Source organism: Podarcis gaigeae (assembly GCF_964106915.1).
Source record: "Podarcis gaigeae genome assembly, chromosome: 1".
Taxonomy (NCBI): domain Eukaryota; kingdom Metazoa; phylum Chordata; class Lepidosauria; order Squamata; family Lacertidae; genus Podarcis; species Podarcis gaigeae.
Genome location: NC_139678.1, coordinates 17,549,187 through 17,567,520, shown reverse-complemented (window position 1 = coordinate 17,567,520; position 18,334 = coordinate 17,549,187). Strand labels below are relative to the sequence as shown.

Sequence of the window (18,334 nt, the reverse complement as noted above, 5' to 3'; positions counted from 1 at the left end):
CAAGAGCAATACATAGAGGGATTCCAAAGGTGAAAACCCTGGCACTGGCGTTCATTGTTGGTGCCACTGGCTTTTACATCAAGGTGCCAGGATACACCATCACTGTGAACAGGTATGTAGTGTAAAATAAAAGACCCCATTGTGAAACTTCCCTCTGCACTGGTGAACATGATACCACTCTTTCAAAGTACCTCTCCTCAAATTACCAGCCCCACTATTATAGATTGTAGAGGCTTAATCACCCACCGTTATAGAGGGACAAAGCTTCCTTTCTTAAAGCTTTTTATCCACATGAAATGTTCTGACTCACATCACCTCATGAGGTTCTGATTGCTCAGGGGGAAAACCAGCCCACCGTCTTTCTCTCCTCCCTCACCCTGTTCTCATCTCTACTTTCAGCCAAAGGATATGCAAGGCATTACTCATTCCAGCTGACTCCATTTAGGCTGAAGTCACATCAGCTTAAGATTTACTCGGTGCTAATTTTGCTAAATGTGCCTTTACTGAAAGATCATAGAGATAATGCTCACATGGTCAGAATTAACCACAGAAACCCCCCACACTTAAAGCAGACATTTGCAGTTCATACTGGCAAACCTGAACATCTGCAACAGTTGTTGCTTGAGTTCCCTGCCCCACCTTGTGTTTTAGCTAAATTCACAGTTAGATTATGATTCACACACCCCCAAACTTCCCTTAGGGCATCAGGCTCATCCCCTACTGGATAACATGCAGTTGCACCAGGGCTGGCCCAAGGCATTTTGGCACCTGAGGCAAACCGCAACATGGCACCCACTGTCCCCACCAGGGAAGAAGGAGTGAGTGAAGATCTACATCAGGAACAAGGGGGCAATAAATATCTACATCCAGATCTGCTGCCCTTGTGGATCCTGCCACCCAAGGCAATCACCTCACCTTACCTCATGGGTGGGCCGGCCCAGAGTTGCACCTTGGTAAATGCCTCCCCTCTCCAGGAAGATTCAGAGCTCTTCTGAATGGGTTTATTGAAAGAGATCAATTGCCTGTACCTGAGGACACTTCAAAAATGTCACTGTTATAGTAGAATCTTCGAGTTGGAAGGGACCCCAAGAGTCATCTAGTCCAACCTCCTGCAAGACAGGAATCTCAACTAAAGCATCCATAACAGGTGACTATCCAACCTCTGCTTAAAAACCTCCAAGGAAGGAGAGTCCACAAACTCCTGAAGGAGACTGTTCCATTGTCAAAGAGCTCTTACTGTCAGAAAGTTCTTTCTGATGTTTATCTGGAATGTCCTGGAGACGGAAGTTATTTGGGAGTGGGCAAAGGAAGGTGCACACACACACATGCAGAAGGTTCAGTCTCTGGTCCAGGTCCTACCCTCCAGAGCAGGAGAAATCAGACTTGCTCCATCTTCCATTTGACAGCCCTTTAGATAATTGAAAGTGGCTATCATATCTCCTCTCAGTCTCACCTTATCCAGGCTAAGCATACCCAACTCCCACTACTGATTATCATCTTGGGCTTCCTCCACTACACACATTCCAGCATGTCAATATCCTTCTTAAATTGTGGGGACGCAAACTGGACACAGCACTCCAAGTGTGGGTCTGTGTCTGGCTCTGGGTGCCACAGGATATTGACAGGTAGGGTTCAGGTGGGATTCAGCCACATACTGTCAAATTCAGGTTGTGCAGTTAATGCTGAACTGGTGCTCTTGGACAACAAACCATTTCACTGCAAATCATACTTTTCACGATAAGAAAGTGATAGGGAAAATGCACTTGAAAGTGTGAGATGACGCCCGATGCACAATTGTGTAAGCTCCCCGCAAACAAATAGGAATGAATACTCCATAAATAGCCAACGTCATCTAAGGTCCCTGCAAACTTTGCGCGAACAAATCAGGATGAATGCTCACCAAACAGGTCATCCGGAAGCGACTTGCATCACCATTGCTGAAGAACTGCTGAAGAAGAAAAAGAAAAAGAAAATAAGGTGTAGGAGGAAGAAGGAATTTTAATTTAAATGCATTCAAAGATTTTACCGTTGTGGGTTTTTCCCCCTGGGTAAATAGAAAAATGAATGCAGCATTTCTGTGTTCCTGAAATATTAGGGGCCACATTATGGGTTTTGATCAGACTTGGTTATGCACGCAACTTTCTAAAAGATAAGCCTGATAATTAGATCTGGGAATCCAGCCTTTGCTCCTGTGATCACAGTTGAGCAACTTCCAACAAAATGCACATGAAACCTTCCAAAAAGCTCTTTCCGATAGCACACTGAGCACAGTCATTCCATTGCAACTGGCTGGCCCTCAAAAAATGATATAATTCCTCTTGCATTGTAAACATTACTTACACCCCCTCATGCTGGACGGAACACAGTTCCCTCTTGTAAAAAAAAATGGCAATGACTAAGATCTTACTCATCTGTTATAATAACTGGCCATTTTTGTGTGTAACCAGTTCGCTTTAATGGCCTAGTGATATAAACAATGTCAATGTAAGAGGAGGTAACGTGGAAGAATAACGTAGAAGCAACTTCTGTGGACGCAGAATATCCCTCCTGCTCGCAGTTGTTACTTCTGTGCTGTTCTATAGGTTCTCTCCCACAAAGACATGCTACTCACACAGACCACTTGCATGATTTACCTTGTTATAATGCACAGTAATGCTACTGCAATGTGCTTTATGTGGGGCTGCCCTTGAAGATAGTCTGGAGAACCGTAGGCTAGCACAAAGTGCCTTTGCTAGGTTCGTGAGTGAGGCAGCCCAATGGAATGTGCTGAAAAGTGTTGCACTGTCTGCTAGTGAGCTCCCAGGCAATTCAAGTTATTAGCACTTGTCCACAAAGCCCTAAGCAGCTTGACACCCAAGTACCTAAAAGAGCACCTCTCCTAGTATCTCTTTCCCCCATAAGGTTTTATTAAAGCTGCTTCTTAATACAATAAGATAAAAGAAGCTAATCTAAACAAAAAGCAGGGAATGCAAGAGAAGAGAAAACGCAGTCTCCTCTCTCCAAGGTTCACCATTGTTTCACAGAGAAAGTGGTAGACCTTCCCAGCTCTTCTCACTTGGGAGCTTTCCTTTCTACTCCCAGTCTTTCACCCTGGGAAGTCTTCTCTTCCCTGCTTCTCACTCAGGGTCCTTCCATCCCGGTGGGTGGTGCTGTGGGCTAAACCACCAAGCCTCTTGAGCTTGCCAATCAGAAGGTTGGTGGTTTGAAGCCCCACGACGGTGGTGAGCTCCCGTTGCTTTGTCCAGCTGCTGCCAACCTAGCAGTTCGAAAGCACACCAGTGCAAGTAGATGAATGTGGCGGGAAGCTAAACGGTGTTTCCATGTGCTCTGGTTTCCGTCACAGTGTTCTGTTGCTCCATATGCCGTTTAGTCATGCTGGCCACATGACCTGGAAAGCTGTCTGGACAAACACTGGCTCCCTCAGCCTGAAAGCGAGATGAGCGCCGCACCCCATAGTCACCTTTGACTAGACATAACCATCCAGGGGTCCTTTACCTTTACAATGTAATCCTTGGACCCCAATAATGGCCCAGAGGAAAGGAAAGGGAAAAAGGGAAAGGGAAATAAAACAAAAAGGACTTCAAATTTCTGTCTGTCAAGGACTTTACCCAGTATCAAACATCATGGGCCTTATGATCATCAGAGGATGCATTGTTGGTGTTGCTGCCACTGGTTTTGTGAAAGGGAAGATTTAACTCTTCCATGTGCACTGGTTCTTAATCCTGATCCACCCCCTAAAGCTACTGTTTACTCCTCCGAGGGAAAACATACAGTGAAATACTTAAAGGCCTGTCTACACAAAAAAGGTCTTCAAGAGATGTCTGAAAGTTAGAAGCAAGGATGCCTCTTGAATCTCTGCTGGAAGAGCACGCCTGACATCTGGGTTGGAGCCAGCTGGGTTTCTGATGCATGATGGAAAACTGACAGCACTCCTTTGGATGATCCCAGAGATCAATCTTGGATGTCAGGTATCCGGGACTCACATTTTTCAGGGCACCCTGAACCTGGGCTGGTAGGATATGGGCAGCCAGTGCTTGCCGTTTGATAATAAAGTCCTGGGATGACACAGGAAAAGTGGCATTGCAAAACTGTTCCCCCAAAAGCATTTATAAATTGACCCTCATCTGAGTAAGCAAGCAACAGCGTAACTTAATCCATTTGGAGTGTTAGGCACCTGCTACCTGCTGCTTTCGCTCTCTCTTTTTTTTAGTCACCTGGATGGTCTAAAGTGGCAGCTTTGGAAGGGTGGGAATGGAAAAACCTGACCTTGCTCATTTGTTTTCATACATCAAACTATATGCAAAGTCAAAACCACTGTTGCCTAAAAATAAAATTAAAACCCAAGGTGTGGCAGGTAACCCAGCCTGTGTTAACATGAGCTGGAATTCAGTTTTATGCTAGGCGTTGTAGAACACAAACATATTGGCTCAACGTTTTAGATGTCTGTGACAACCGAGGGTCTTCCCACATTGCAAATCTGTGTTGTGCTGTGTCCTGCTGGCGTTGGGGTGGTGGAAATGCTCTGCGGCAGGGGGGAATGGGGGTGGTTGAGGAGGGTCAGTTGGGGGTGTGGAGTGAGAATGTCTCTATTTTGTCTGAGGAATGTTGTAGAGTATGGTATAGATATGCCCAGGAATCAGTCCTTGGTGAGTGCTGGTGAGATCTGCGAAATCTAATGTACGCTGCATTGTACTCTGCTAAATGAGTATCTTTGAACGCCTGGAAAGGTTATGCCGTTTGAAGCTTTTAAGTTCAGGGAAAAGACAAGTAAGGTGGACACATGACAGAGGTGTATAAAATTGCACACAGGCTGTAGAAAAGAGAGTAGACAGAAAAACTCCTGCACAAGGCTAGATCTTGGAGTCATCAGGTGAAGATCAGGACAGACGAAAGGAAGCTAAGGTCACATCTATACCATTCATTTCAAGCACATTTAATGCACAGGACTCCCCCCGTCCCCGTCATGGAAATGTAGTTTAACCCTCACTGAGCTACAATTCCCAGCACACTGAGCAAACTACAGTTCCCAGGATTTTTTGGTGGGAAGCCATGTGCTTTAAATGTGCTTCAAATGCATGGTGTTGTTGTGTCCTAGCGCTTCACACTGTGCATTGCAAAACTATGTAATTCTCTACCCTAAGACATGGCCCCAGCCACCTAGTTAGGCAGCTTTGAAAGAGGATTAGGCAAACCATACCTATTTGCACTGATAGGCAAAGCTGTGCATCTTTCCAGTCAGTACCACAGCAGTTTCCAAAGTTTTCACGTAGGCGGGAGGCAGCCAACGAAACGTCCTTCAGCCTGCAAATTGGTTTACTGCAGGCCTGGAATGCGTAGGGGAACTCTCCCTTTCCAATGACCTTGGCATGGTAAGCCGCTTCTTACGACATCACCTTAATGCCATGGCTTAAAGGAGGCTCAGTTAATTTAGAGAAAGAGTGTGTGTGTGTTTTCAGCCCCACTATCATTGCAACCTTTACATAAGTATAAAGCAGGAAAACGAGCCGGTCATCTCTCATGCAAAGTTCTTTGAATACTGGGCACCCGCTGCCCCCAGCCTCTGAAGCGTTGGGGACGAACATGAAATCTATTCCAGAAGAGCCATTGCAGATGGATCACATTGGACCTTCTGACAGCTTGGCAGGTCTCTTCTTCTTTCTCTTAGTTATTCTGTATTGCATCTCTTCGTGGATTTGTTGCTAAGTCTGTTCATTTTGGGCTGGATGTTGGTTAAGGGGACTTTGGTCACTGGGCTAGGGATATTACATTGCAAGTTCATTTCCATTTCCTTGTTTCCACTGTTGGAATACAAAGTGGGAAAGAGAGAGAGGAAGGATCCATTCCAAGTTAATATTATGTACTGCAGGAATGCATTTCGGACCCCCTGCCCACCGCAATGCATGAAAATATTTTGTCAGAATGGGTCACCCGTGCAAATTAACCCAAGGATGATTTCATGAACTGGGACTATTTTGGACTTCCAATGTGGCACATAGGGTTATCCCCAAGATAGCTATGTGAACAAAAACTTTATTTGAAATCACTTGATATGCAAGCATCCAAAATAACCCTCCCCTTGGCAGCAAAATCATTACATCAGAAGAGCAGGCAGGGTGGGAAAGGGAATCAGAAAGAGGAGAGGCAGATATTTAGTAAAGTTGGTTTAATCTTTGCCATTGTGTTGAGGCGACAAAGCCGTTTCTCTTAAGTATTATCGTTTCAGAAGAAGGAACCCTTTTTTAGCTTGTACTGAAGGCAAGAAGAAGCTTTTCTGCTCCTTCAGGATAATTAGAAAAGCTGGACAGGTGGCTGTAGGGAAAAAAAGGCTGTAAATCCGAGCCAAGCTGTAATGGCATTAATGGCTTAATTCTGCCTAATAAGAAGGGTTTGCTTCAGCCACTGGCAGGGCTGTAAACAGCTGTACTTTCGAGTGGTAATGAGAAAAACAAAGCATTGGTTGTAGCTTTTTATTTTATTTTTAATGTGTCTCATTTCTGTTTATTGTATTAAGAGTGCAAAGCAAGAAACGCACGCGTGTGTGTGGTTTCAGCAGCTAGTGAAGGAAATCTAATCTAGAGTCTTAGCCTCATTGAAAGGCCATAAAGGCTGGGTTTCGTGCTGTGACTAATCCATGCAAATTAAATAGCTCCATTGTCTTTCCCCATAAACTTATACTTGGAAAGGTAAAGCCTGACGATGAATTCTATATATAGAAGCAGATTTAGGAGGAGATGTGCACATGTTATCTGGCTGCCTTGCTGTTGATATGTATGAAATGCTAGCCGGGCTGTCCTTTCAAATACTGAGGGGAGCTGACTCTGACATTATTATCTAGTGCTATTAATTTAGATTAATTCCCCCAAAGGTTTAGAGTGGGTGATATTTCTGTATCTCATTTATCCCACCGGGGCATCCGCTACTGAATGGCTATAGCCACGGCGGCTCTGCTCTCCATCCAAGTGGAATGTCTCTGAATACCAGCTGCTGAGAATCAGAAGCATAAAAGGTAAAGGCAAAAGGACCCTTTACCTTTTTACATTAATTGCTGTGACAATAGGATGTGCCTGAGTGAAAACTTCTTGGCAGGTTCAGGCCCAACCACCGTCTCTCAAACCAAGGAGATGCAAGGCATCCAGAGAGATCATAGAAATATGACTTCTATTGAGGGCTCAGCCGGACTTCCTTTTGCACTACACTTTCCAGGTTCCGTGTTCAAGCAGCGTTCTCTTTTTTTGATCTGGAAACTGTGCCTGGAATGTCTGGTGCAAAAGGAAGTCTGGACAAAGCCAGAGTCAGAGCCCAGAATCCCAGCCCTACCTGGAGATGCCAGGCATTGAATTTGGGACCTTCTGCATGCCAAGCAGGTGTTCTACCACTGACCTATGACCCTTCAGGGGATTCCGCACCAAGTCCTGAAAATTGCACGAATGCTTTTTGTGTGTGTATGTTGTGTGTCTCAAGGCCATGATGTATTTTGCTGCTGTGGAATTACATCTCCCTTACATGTCCCCAATAAAGGTAAAGGGATCCCTGACCATTAGGTCCAGTCGTGACCGACTCTGGGGTTGCGGCACTCATCTTGCTTTATTGGCCGAGGGAGTCGGCGTACAGCTTCCGGGTCATGTGACCAGCATGACTAAGCCGCTTCTGGCGAACCAGAGCAGCGCACAGAAACGCCGTTTACCTTCCCGCCGGAGCGGTACCTATTTATCTACTTGCACTTTGACTGCTTTCGAACTGCTAGGTTGGCAGGAGCAGGGACCGAGCAACAGGAACTCACCGCATCGCGGGGATTCGAACCGCCAACCTTCTGATCGGCAAGTCCTAGGCTCTGTGGTTTAACTCACAGCGCTACCCGTGTCCCACATGTCCCCAATACTGCCTGGTAAAAGAAATGCATGGCATGTTATACCCAACATTTCTCCAAACCTTGCAAGTGATGGCCAATGAACTGGAGTGGGAATGGTGGAAATGATGAGCAGAATGATTTCACAGGGCATGTTTCTTTTACAAGACATTACCAGGGAGGCGCGAAGGGGACATGTTGGTTGGCAGTAGCTGTTCGGTTGGGCCCTTGCACAGCCTGAAATTAGTGCTTGACTCTGAGATACACATAAAAATAAACATAGTCACTGATTTCCACTTTGCATTTGTTCTGCATTTGTTAAATATAAGGAGAAAAACTGAAATGATCGAAGAACAATGTTTCCAGGTCTGGGCTGTAATGGGATTTTCCAGAAAATCACGATTCCCAGAAGGTTTCCATTTGTTCTGTTTTTCAACATATGGCCAGGGCTAATTTTTAATAACAGTCACAGCTGTAAGCAGATCCTTAGCAGGCAGCGGGTTGGATATTACTGTGTGCGCATGTGTATATTGAATGCTATCAAATTCCTCTCAATGCTATCATCATCTAGCACATCAATATTTTCACCACCCATACTTCTAAACATTAGCCCTCAACAGTGCTATCTCTCAACATCCTTGCCAAGCAGTGATTATTATGAATATGCATAAATCTCTTTCCTCATGCATTATTCACAAGGCATTCAAATATTTTAAGAAGTAGGCCAACCCACTGTGAATGCGAAATACAGAGGGAGGGTGGCAAGTGCGGAAAACCAGCTTTTCAGAGGGGAGTTTATCTAAATCTACACCCCCTCTCTTCAGTGCAATAATTGCTCACATGAAAAGCATTGCCTGTTTCTTCCTCCTCTTCTTCTGCAAATGGACCTCTCTGATCCCTAGGATGCAGATCTTCCCAGTACAGGACTAATTTTTCACACACCGCGCTTTGGCTCTTTGAATATCAGTTGCTATGTTGTTTCTACAACAAGCAGTAATTGCAAAGGGTGAGATAAGCTACCTGAGTACAACCACTACCCTTGGTTATAACAGAGATGTGAGCTTGAATTGTCTTCCATTAATTGGCACCTTTGTGCCTAGAGTATTGTGCTCCAGGCATTCTACCAGTGCTAGAAAGTGTATGCATGTACATGGCTGCCAGTAGCTACCTGATTTCCCAATTCAACACAAATAATAAAGCAAAGCCATTTTCATTTGCCAGGGAAAAAAAGTTCAGCGACAACACAGCACAGTCCTAACCATGCCTACTCAGAAGTAAGTCCTAATTAAATCAATGGGGCTTACTTCGAGGTAAGTGGGGTTGTTGTTGTTTAGTCGTGTCTGACTCTTCGTGACCCCATGGACCAGAGCATGCAAGGCACTCCTGTCTTCCACTGCCTCCCGTAGTTTGGTCAAACTCATGCTGGTAGCTTCAAGAACACTGTCCAACCATCTCGTCCTCTGCCGTCCCCTTCTCCTTGTGCCCTCAATCTTTCCCAACATCAGGGTCTTTTCCAGGGAGTCGTCTCTTCTCATGAGGTGGCCAAAGTATTGGAGCCTCAGCTTCAGGATCTGCCCTTACAGTGAGCACTGTAGAGGTTTGATCTTCTTGCAGTCCATGGGACTCTCAAGAGTCTCCTCCAGCACCATAATTTAAAAGCATCAGTTCTTCTGCAATCAGCCTTCTGGGGTTAGGTTTGCAGCTTTAAAAACAATGGGACAGCCCTGGATTCCACCAGAACTTTATTTACCGTGAATATGGTAATTCAGATGAATGAAAATGAGCTTTCTTGTGACAATTACATTCTCCAGCTAATTGACTCCAAGAGATTGCCTGGGAATATATAGAGGGGGGGCGGGGGGAAGGAAAAGTCTGCTATTTCGCATTCTGCATTGTGAGATTATCTGGATCCTAAAATACGTTGGGGGCATTTGTGGAAACTTGATTCACAGGGTGCAGTGATCCAACGGAGGCATCTCAGTTTAAATGAAAGAATGCTGTCTTTGAAAATTAAACTTATCATAAATATCAGCATTAATTTGAGAGAAGGAATAGGGAGAGAATCCTGTTGACCTGGACACTTTTTCTGTGGTGTACTTATTTCTCTGAATGATTTATACCGTGGCATGGATTCTTTGGGTTAATCCACAGAGGCTGGCAGGAGGAAAGCCTGGCCTTAGGCAGGGAGTGGCATTTGGTTATATTTGACCCATTCCCAACATAGGGGAACTCCTACCAATTTATTATGAAATGTTTGAAATAAAAATAAAGCACAACTGCCCTTCATCGGACTGAAAACAGTTCACACATGATATGAATACATGTTTAATATTCTCCCTCAAACCAATACCACCCTTAAGAACAAAAGAAAAGGCAAGCCAAAAACATAAAATTGAGGAAGAGTGGAAGCCGTTCCCACTAAAATTCCATCTATTATTTTGTTTACTTATAATTAATTGTATGAACATGAAGAGAGATGTCTAACCCCCCTAAAAAAAAGAAAGACAGAATTATAGGCAAAAACAACAGCAAAGCCACTGATGGTTTTTTTATATTCAGAATATTGTAAATCCATAATCTATATTTGGGACTTATTTCCTGATCCTGTTACGCTGAACAAAGTTTTATCCATTTCCTCATAAATATGTTCTCTCTCTCTCTCCTTGTCTACTTCTCATATAATAAGCTGTTTTTGCCATTGTAGCAAATTCCCAGACCTTCTCCTACCATTCTCTGATAGGAGGCAAATACCCGCTTGCCTCCACGTTTTTCTTTTTTGCATATATTATCCCAGCAGCTGTTACCCATACAGGATGCTAACTCTCTATGCTCTCTCCTAAATTCCATCTAAAATTGTCATGCTGTTTTTTTTAATGGGCTTACTTTATCACACATTTTTCATTGCGCATGTTTATTTTTATAGCATTTGAAGGAACAGTTTCATTGTCTGCTTTAATCATGGGTGTTTGTATGTATTTTTGTCATTGGATTTTACACTTGTAAACTGCTTAGAATCCACTTTGGCAACTGAGTTGTATACTAGATAGATAGACAGATAGATAAATAGATAGATAGATGATAGATAGATAGATTAGATAGAGATAGATAGATAGATAGATGATAGATAGATATAGATAGATATAGATAGATAGATAGATAGATAGATAGATAGATAGATAGATATAGATAGATGATGATAGATAGATAGATAGATAGATAGATAGATAGATAGATAGATGATAGATATAGATAGATAGATGATAGATGATAGATAGATGATAGATAGATAGATAGATAGATAGATAGATGATAGATGATAGATAGATAGATAGATAGATAGATAGATAGATAGATATAGACAGATGATGATAGATAGATAGATAGATAGATAGATAGATGATAGATAGATAGATGATAGATAGATATAGATAGATAGATAGATGATAGATAGATAGATAGATAGATAGATGATAGATAGATAGATAGATAGATAGATAGATAGATGATAGATAGATAGATAGATAGATAGATAGATAGATAGATATAGATAGATAGATAGATAGATAGATAGATAGATAGATAGATAGATAGAGATAGATGATAGATAGATAGATGATAGATAGAGATAGATAGATAGATAGATAGATAGATAGATAGATAGATAGATATAGATAGATATAGATAGATAGATAGATAGATAGATGATAGATAGATAGATAGATAGATAGATAGATAGATGATAGATAGATAGATAGATAGATAGATAGATAGATAGATGATAGATAGATAGATATAGATGATAGATAGATAGATAGATAGATAGATAGATGATAGATAGATAGATAGATAGATGATAGATGATAGATATAGATAGATAGATAGATAGATAGATAGATAGATAGATGATAGATAGATAGATAGATGATAGATAGATATAGATAGATAGATGGCATGTGCAAAAATAGCATAGAATGCTGAATTGAATGTTTCTCCTTGGGGAGAAATTCTTCAGCTAGGATCTTAAACTAGGAAAGGATTGATCCTGGTTTGAGATCCTAGTTAGTAAACCACAATTAAATCACACTTTCCCATTTTGGATATAAAAAGGAGCCATGGCTTATTATAACGGAAATTGCTGCACTGAAATGAAGCACATAACCATCCTGGCTTGCTAAACAATGGTTTAGGAAGGTGTGAATGAGCTTTGGGTCACGTCCAACAGTGGGCGTTGCGTTCAATTAAACATTGTTATTGGTGGGGATGTATTCTTATAGACACTGCTACATCTAAATTAATTATTTTAATTTTAAGTGGGACTCTTAAGTACTGTTCTGATAGAACCCTAAGGTTCAATAGAAACAGTGCTGTGAACACGAGCCTAATGAACCATTAGCTAAATAGCCTCCAAGGTAGACCCCGGGAAACTGTGGTTACAGGACAATATGAGAGTGTGTCTCTATCCCTTTCCCCTTTTCCTATCACCCTATTGCCGTGAATGTAAATTATTGTAAGAAATCGAATAAATCTTAATTGTAAACTTGAAACTATTTTAATCCTCTGCCCCTGCACAACTGAGAACATGGTAGCTATTTCTGTTTCGGCATGAAAGTGGAAGCACTGGTTACATTCTTATCAGGAGAGAAATTGTAACCTGTGCAGCAAGCAGAACAAATCCACTGTTTATTTTGTGATGGGTGGTACAATTTAAAATAGCCCCCCCAACAATAGGTAACTTGACTGCATGATTTAGTGAAGGAAGAGCGGTTATCTTCACGATGTAACCTCAAAACACCCCCTCTGTGGTTTGAACACGCAACCACAATCCATGTATTGAACAGAATACGGTTCAAAGCAAAAATCAAGTAAAAATCAGGGTTGGTTTTTGGTTTCGGGTGGGCTATAATGACTTGCTTCCTGTTGAGATGCCAATGGGCACATTGCAAGGATGCCCCCAAATCAGCATCCATTATTTATGAGTCGGCAAGGCAAAATACAGTATTTTAAAAGATTAATGAAGCTCCCAGTTTGCACTAGAGTTTCGTGTTGCCGGGCAACAGTCCTGACGGCTGGTCATTTTGAGTTGGAGGAATACTTGTATAATCATATTGATGCCAAAGGGGCTCCGTTGTACCTTCTGCCACCAAACCCCATGGGAGGTGGGATCAGACAGCTTCCCTTGGCGACAGGCTCATGAAAAGGCCACACCAGGGAGTGCAGAACTTAAGCTGGAAAAGCAGGGGGGGGGGAGTACGACTCAGCCTCACCCATGGGATATGAACCAAAAAAAGAGAAGAGACAGTTGCGCCATTCCAGTGCAGGAAGTGTTTCTTGGGTGAGAGAGGAGGCCAAACACAAAGATAAAGCATGGTTTTGATTGTAGGTTTTGATTGTACTTTGTTGTTGTTGTTGTTTAGTCGTTTTAGTCATGTCCGACTCTTTGTGACCCCATGGACCAGAGCACGCCAGGCACTCCTGTCTTCCACTGCCTCCCGCAGTTTGGTCAAACTCATGTTAGTAGCTTTGAGAACACTGTCCAACCATCTCGTCCTCTGTCATCCCTTTCTCCTTGTGCCCTCCATCTTTCCCAACATCAGGGTCTTTTCCAGGGAGTCTTCTCTTCTCATGAGGTGGCCAAAGTATTGGAGCCTCAGCTTCAGGATCTGTCCTTCCAGTGAGCACTCAGGGCTGATTTCCTTCAGAATGGATAGGTTTGACCTTCTTGCAGTCCATGGGACTCTCAAGAGTCTTCTCCAGCACCATAATTCAAAAGCATCAATTCTTCGGCGATCAGCCTTCTTTATGGTCCTTCTTTATTGTACTTAAAGAAGTACAAAAACGATGCAGAGATCGATTAAAGGTGAACCTAGACAGTGCTCATATGAGCAACCTTTTCATTGCAGTTTGCATATCCTCTGTCATGGAAACCAGAAAGTGGTACTTAATTAAATGGATACACCAAAGTTGAGAAACCTTCTCGATGTCGTTCTCGTCATTCCTGGCCATTGGCCATTCTAGTTGCATTGGAGACCAGCAACATTTGGAGGTTCCCCACTTCTGACATGCCCCTTTATCTAAAGTGCCAGACCTACAGCACACAGACTTGTGTGTAAGATCCATAGGGCTGGCTCCAGAAAAACACGTGACCAAAACTGTTGCTTGGGGAGCATGGGTGTGGAATGAATGGAGTAATGGGCAATATATTGGGGGACGGGTTAATTCTGGGAGTCCCATTGAACACTTTTGATTATAGGTGCACAGAACTGGGAAGCACGTTTTCAGGGTTCAACTGAAGTTGCTAGAGAATGAGAAGAACGGGCCTGCGCTCGAATCTCTCTACCTTCCTTCTGTCTGTGCCCTTTGTAACACACACATGACACCACAGAAAGAATAACGGGTTATTTGGTTTATTAGCCGTTTCCTGCAAAGAAGTTTCTGTGTCATGGGGAAAGGCTAAGAGCCAAAAGGGCATTGCAGGATGTCAAAGTGCTTGTTCAGCGATGGAGACTCGTCCGCCAAGTCCACAAGCCCAACCAATCTGCTATTCCCCACCTGCCTGCCTTCTGTCTTACAAGCAGTGAGTGTGTGGCTATTCCTGCCATTAGCAGTGATGAGATTCTTTCAACCCTCTGGATAGTTTTCAGCTGGGTTATATGCCTGCTTTTCCTGCTCTTGTTATATTTGTGTATGTTCTAATTGTTGGTTTTAGCTGTTTGGGTGTGGGGTTCCTCCCCCCCTCCTTTGCTTCCTAAGTTGCCTTGAGTGCCTTGGGACTGGGTGATTGTTATTTTCTAAGCAGATCACTTTCTACTATCGGGTCTCCCCGAGTTTAGCTTCCAGCACCCCCAGTTAAAAGGATCTCAGGGGGGTCTCAGGACTGGGAAACACCTCTTCCTGAGACCTTGCAGAATCACTGCCAGTCAGAGAGGAGACAGTCCTAAACCAGAACAGCTATTGGACTGATTTAATATAAGACAGTGTGGTAAGGGTGCCAAGAGTGTTGGACTAGGACCAGGTGAGTTGTTGTTGTTTAGTCGTTTAGTTATGTCCGACTCTTCGTGACCCCATGGACCAGAGCACGCCAGGCATTCCTGTCTTCCACTGCCTCCCGCAGTTTGGTCAAACTCATGTTAGTAGCTTTGAGAACACTGTCCAACCATCTCGTCCTCTGTCGTCCTTCTCCTTCTGCCCTCAATCTTTCCCAACACCAGGGTCTTTTCCAGGGAGTCTTCTCTTCTCATGAGGTGGCCAAAGTATTGGAGCCTCAGCTTCAGGATCTGTCCTTCCAGTGAGCACTCAGGGCTGATTTCCTTCAGAATGGATACGTTTGATCTTCTTGCAGTCCATGGGACTCTCAAGAGTCTCCTCCAGCACCATAATTCAAAAGCATCAATTCTTTGGCGATCAGCCTTCTTTATGGTCCAGCTCTCACTTCCATACATCACTAAGAAAACCATAGCTTTAACTATATGGATTTTTGTCGGCAAAGTGATGTCTCTGCTTTTTAAGATGCTGTCTAGGTTTGTCATCGCTTTTCTCCCAAGAAGCAGGTGTCTTTTAATTTCGTGACTGCAGTGATCATGGAGCCCAAGAAGGTAAAATCTCTACCTGCCTCCATTTCTTTCCCTTCTATTTGCCAGGATGCGATGGGACCAGTGGCCATGATCTTAGTTTTATTGATGTTGAGCTTCAGACCATATTTTGAGCCCTCCTCTTTCACCCTCATTAAGAGGTCCTTTAATTCCTCCTCACTTTCTGCCATCAAAGTTTTGTCATCTAGGACCAGGGAGATCAGGGTTCAAATCCTTGTTCAGCCATTAAACTCATTGGGTGACCTTGGGCCAGTCACTCAATCTCAGCTTAATCTACTTTACAGGGTTGTTGTCGTTGGGAGGAGGAGACTATGCATGCCACCTTGAGCTCCTTAGAACAGTGTTTCCCAACCTTGGGCCTCCAGCTGTTTTTGGACTACAACTCCCATCATCCCTAGCTAGCAAGACCAGTGGTCAGGGATGATGGGAATTGTAGTTCAAAAACAGCTGGAGGCCCAAGGTTGGGAAACACTGCCTTAGAAGAAAGGCGGTATAAAAATGGAATAGAATAAATAAATGAAATAAAAGGCAGCTGGACTAGGATATCGAACGTCTCTGAATTTGTGCATTGCTGTTGAAACATGCTGGTGTACAATTTGCCCAATGAGACTTTGAATGCTCTTTCTGTTCTTTCTGAATCATAGCCTCTTAATTCCTATACATCACAATATTTCCCCATTGCCATAGTGACTGCTTGGTAGAAAGGCAAAAAACTTTGAGTTGTGGCAGGGTTTCAGCGCACCCAAGACCACCCCCCTCCCAAAGGCTGAAGCTTGGCTCCCATTATTTGTTTACATCATCAAGCTATTTATTGCTCCCATCACCTTCCTCAATGAGATCATTTAGTTAAGATGATGTTCTTTATTGGAGTAGCCTCAGCAAATTACAGAAGCATCTGTTTCTTTGGGGGAGGGGGGATTTCTCTTAGTTGCTGGAACAAAACTAGACAAAGAAAATTTTGTCACCCGAGGAAATAACCTTGCTTCAATAAACTGCATTTAATAATTATTATTATTTTGCATTATGGTTTTCCCTCTTCTCCCTTGTCCTTTTCTTAAAAACAACAACTCCACAGACAAATAATGAAGGTGATGTATGCAGCTAAATATACAGAAATGAGAAAACAATATTAACAGATAGCAGGAATGAAGCAATATGATGGTGCACGATCACACTGTTTTTCTTGTATTTATGAGTTTTGGCTGGCTTGATCACTGTGAATGTGTGGTCAGGGAGAAAACTAAAATGTTAATTTTCACCTGCAGGTGGTAGGATCTGAAACAAATTATCTGCAAGGGAGGGGGGGCATGTGAAACACAGCAGTTTGGGGTTTGAATGGACAAATAGAACAGGAGAACTGAGAGTTATAGCTGGACTAGGCAGAAACCGAAGGTGCAGACTTGCATATGTCTCTGGAAATCTATCTGCTGCCTTTTTCCCTTTCTTTTTAAAAAGCAAACTGGTTTATTGCAATAGGCTCTCCTCGTTTATATTTGCAAATGTAGCAAATACTTCAAAGGCACCGTAAGTCCCCAGTGTTTTCATCCTGAAGAAACTAAAGAACAATTAATTAATATATTATATAATAATAATTATTATTCATTATCATCATCACTGAGTCGTTAATCATCTCAGGGGAGCACGTGAAAAACAGCAGTTTGGGCTTTGAATGGACAGAGAAAGATAGAACAGAACTGAACTTGCATCTAGATTTAGTGGAAACTGAAGGTGCAGATTTCTGGGCTGTTTGTCTGCTTTCCTTATTTGAAAGGAAACTGGTTTATTCCAATAGGCTCTGCTCGTTTATATTGGTAAACCTAGCAAATGCTTTAAAGCAACTTTAAGTCTCCAGTGTTTTCATCCTAAAGAAATTATTATTATTATTGCACACAACACTTAAATAAATAATAATAATAATAATAATAATAATAATAATAATAATAATTCATTGTTGTCATCATTTATTTATTAGTAACTTTGTATACAAGAGGGACATGGGTGGCACTGTGGGTTAAACCACAGAGACTAGGACTTGCCGATCAGAAGGTCGGCGGTTCGAATCCCTGCAACGGGGTGAGCTCCCGTTGCTCGGTCCCAGCTCCTGCCAACCTAGCAGTTCGAAAGCAGTCAAAGTGCAAGTAGATAAATAGGTACCGCTCCAGCGGGAAGGTAAACGGCGGTTCTGTGTGCTGCTCTGGTTCGCCAGAAGCGGCTTAGTCATGCTGGCCACATGACCCGGAAGCTATACGCCGGTTCCCTCGGCCAATAAAGCGAGATGAGCGCCGCAACCCCAGAGTCGGTCACGACTGGACCTAATGGTCAGGGGCCCCTTTACCTTTAACTTTCTATACAACTGCCTTAAGGGTGATGTAGGTAAAGGTAGGGAGGAAAGACTGGGTGAAATCTGAATTGTTTCCCAAAGGGGTTCAGTTTTTGCAAGTGTTCCAAGTATTCACCACCCCCTCCCCCAAGGCCCAAAACAATTCAAGATGGCAACAGTGGCTGATCCCAGAATCAAGCCCAAGAATCCCTGGCAGGAAACTGATGTAATGCACATCATTTTCACAGAGGGGAAAGTGTCCTGGGGCAGGGGAAAGTACAGATGGAGCCAGAGCCCTACACAATCGAGACAAGCACAATGTTGCTAGCAGTCTACCTTGATCCTGCTCACAAGCATTCGGGCAGGCGTGCTCATACCTGCCAACGTCCCTCTTTGAATGCTTACAATGATGTCATTATACATAATTGCTCGGAAATAGCTGCTTGTATCCTCATCTTTGACTTTACCTGTTCCAAGGCTTCCTTTGAAGCGATAATCATTTTCATGCCTGACGGCTTCATATTATCTTCAGGCTTTTTTTTTTTTTGCTTCAGCGGCTGCTTGTTTTACGTGCCCTCC

The 18,334-nt window shown here is 43.1% G+C and overlaps 1 protein-coding gene across 3 annotated transcripts in view; it reads left to right on the top strand.

The window, feature by feature from the left end:
• Nucleotides 1-18,334, top strand: part of EML1 (EMAP like 1) — a 137,744-nt gene that overhangs the window by 34,587 nt on the left and 84,823 nt on the right. The window lies entirely within an intron of this gene.